Here is a 2,500-nt window from a genome sequence, read left to right as displayed (position 1 = left end):
GCCGTTGTCTCGACTAATATGTAGGGGGCGTTCGATCGAGCGTCTGGCTTGAGCGCTTGTCGGCCTAGCAGAACGGTCGCATTGTTATGCCCGGGTTTTAGGCACCGCTGCAGGCGGCCGGCAGAGCTCTTGTTTGTGCGAAACTGAATGGATCGAGCCCGAGAGAGGGCGAGCAAAGAAAAAACGCAAATCGCTCCGCCTGGCACTGCCGGCGAGAGCGTGGACGTCGCGGCCAGCGACTGTCGAAGCTGAGTACGGCCGCAGGCGATCGCCTCGGTCTTAAACGAATGCGACGAGCACGCGCCGGGCGGCCCAGCAAGGGCCGAGCGCAGCTGTCGCAGCTATCTGGTTGATCCTGCCAGTAGTGATATGCTTGTCTCAAAGATTAAGCCATGCAGGTGCAAGTACGAGTTCTCGTAAAGCGAAACTGCGAATGGCTCATTAAATCAGTCTTGGTTTATTTGGTCTCGTAAGCGAAGTGGATAACTGTGGTAATTCTAGAGCTAATACATGCATTAAGCGCCGACTTCGGGAGGCGCGCTTTTATCAGATCAAAACCGACCGGGTTCGTCCTGTGACGTTTGATGACTCTGGATAACCACGCGGATCGTACGGTCTCTGCACCGACGACGTATCATTCAAGTGTCTGCCCTATCAACTGTCGAAGGTACGCTACGTGCCTACCTTTGTGATAACGGGTAACGGGGAATCAGGGTTCGATTCCGGAGAGGGAGCCTGAGAAACGGCTACCACATCCAAGGAAGGCAGCAGGCGCGCAAATTACCCATCCCCGACACGGGGAGGTAGTGACGAAAAATAACAATACAGGACTCTAACGAGGCCCTGTAATTGGAATGAGTACATCCTAAAACTCTTAACGAGTATCCATTGGAGGGCAAGTCTGGTGCCAGCAGCCGCGGTAATTCCAGCTCCAACAGTGTATGCTAAAGTTGTTGCGGTTGAAAAGCTCGTAGTTGGATTTTGGGCGAGCGCCGCCGGTCCGTCGCAAGGCGTGTCACTGGTTGCGTTCGCCTCACCTTCGGTTCTCCGTCGGTGCTCTTGACTGAGTGTCGGCGGTGGCCGATAAGTTTACTTTGAAAAAATTAGAGTGTTCAAAGCAGGCTGTTCGCCTGCATAGTGTTGCATGGAATAATGGAATAGGACCTCGGTTCTATTTTGTTGGTTTTCGGAGCACGAGGTAATGATTAAGAGGGACAGACGGGGGCGTCCGTACTCTGCCGTTAGAGGTGAAATTCTTGGATCGGCGGAAGACGAACTACTGCGAAAGCATTCGCCAAGAATGTTTTCTTTAATCAAGAGCGAAAGTCAGAGGTTCGAAGACGATCAGATACCGTCCTAGTTCTGACTATAAACGATGCCAACTAGCGATCGGGAGGCGTTACCATGACGACCTTTCCGGCAGCTTCCGAGAAACCAAAGTCTTTGGGTTCCGGGGGAAGTATGGTTGCAAAGCTGAAACTTAAAGGAATTGACGGAAGGGCACCACCAGGAGTGGAGCCTGCGGCTTAATTTGACTCAACACGGGGAAACTCACCCGGCCCGGACACAGGTAGGATTGACAGATTGAGAGCTCTTTCTTGATTCTGTGGGTGGTGGTGCATGGCCGTTCTTAGTTGGTGGAGCGATTTGTCTGGTTAATTCCGATAACGAACGAGACTCTGGCATGCTAAATAGTTACGCGACCTTCTCGGTCGGCGTCTAACTTCTTAGAGGGACTAGTGGCGTTTAGCCACACGAGATTGAGCAATAACAGGTCTGTGATGCCCTTAGATGTCCGGGGCCGCACGCGCGCTACACTGAGTGAAGCAGCGAGTGTCTAACCTAGGCCGAAAGGTCCGGGTAACCCGTTGAACCTCATTCGTGATTGGGATAGGGACTTGCAATTGTTTCCCTTGAACGAGGAATTCCCAGTAAGCGCAAGTCATCAACTTGCGTTGATTACGTCCCTGCCCTTTGTACACACCGCCCGTCGCTACTACCGATTGAATGGTTTAGTGAGATCCTTGGATCGGCCCCGTCGCGGCTGGCAACGGCCGCGTCGGCGTGTCGAGAAGACGATCAAACTTGATCATTTAGAGGAAGTAAAAGTCGTAACAAGGTTTCCGTAGGTGAACCTGCGGAAGGATCATTACCGAAGGTGGTGGTAGGCCCCGGCCGACCGCGCACTGAATTGTCTTTGGGTGCCGCCGAGAGGGCGGCCGTCAATCGGGGTTCCGCCCCGTGCGACACGCGTAACACGTTGGCATAGCAAGGCAGCCGAGTGCGATGGTGGCTTCTGGGCACCGCGCTCGATGTGCCGCCGGCCCAGCCCGGCGGTCGCTCGGCGCCGTTTGTTGGTGTTTTTGTGCAGTTGTTGTCGGTGGTGGTTTTGTGGTCGATCCCACAGTGTGACGTCCGCGCGCTTCGGCGCCGGGCGAAACGTCGAGGACGACTCTTAACGGTGGATCACTCGGCTCGCGAGTCGATGAAGGACGCAGCC

General features: G+C 54.4%; 2 non-coding genes across 2 annotated transcripts in view; both read left to right on the top strand.

Moving 5' to 3' along the window:
* The first annotated feature begins 342 nt into the window (after positions 1 to 342).
* LOC144413332 (small subunit ribosomal RNA) lies at positions 343 to 2,152 on the top strand. The gene has a single exon (XR_013469366.1). It is a non-coding gene; the product is annotated as a small subunit ribosomal RNA (ribosomal RNA).
* A 298-nt stretch (positions 2,153 to 2,450) lies between these two features.
* Positions 2,451 to 2,500, top strand: part of LOC144413137 (5.8S ribosomal RNA) — a 154-nt gene continuing 104 nt past the window's right edge. Inside the window, exon 1 of the ribosomal RNA XR_013469174.1 lies at positions 2,451 to 2,500. This exon is cut by the window's right edge and continues 104 nt beyond it. This is a non-coding gene — a ribosomal RNA (5.8S ribosomal RNA).

The sequence above is a fragment of the Styela clava genome, chromosome 15, assembly GCF_964204865.1.
Source record: "Styela clava chromosome 15, kaStyClav1.hap1.2, whole genome shotgun sequence".
Lineage (NCBI taxonomy): Eukaryota > Metazoa > Chordata > Ascidiacea > Stolidobranchia > Styelidae > Styela > Styela clava.
This window is presented reverse-complemented; position numbering and strand designations above follow the sequence as displayed.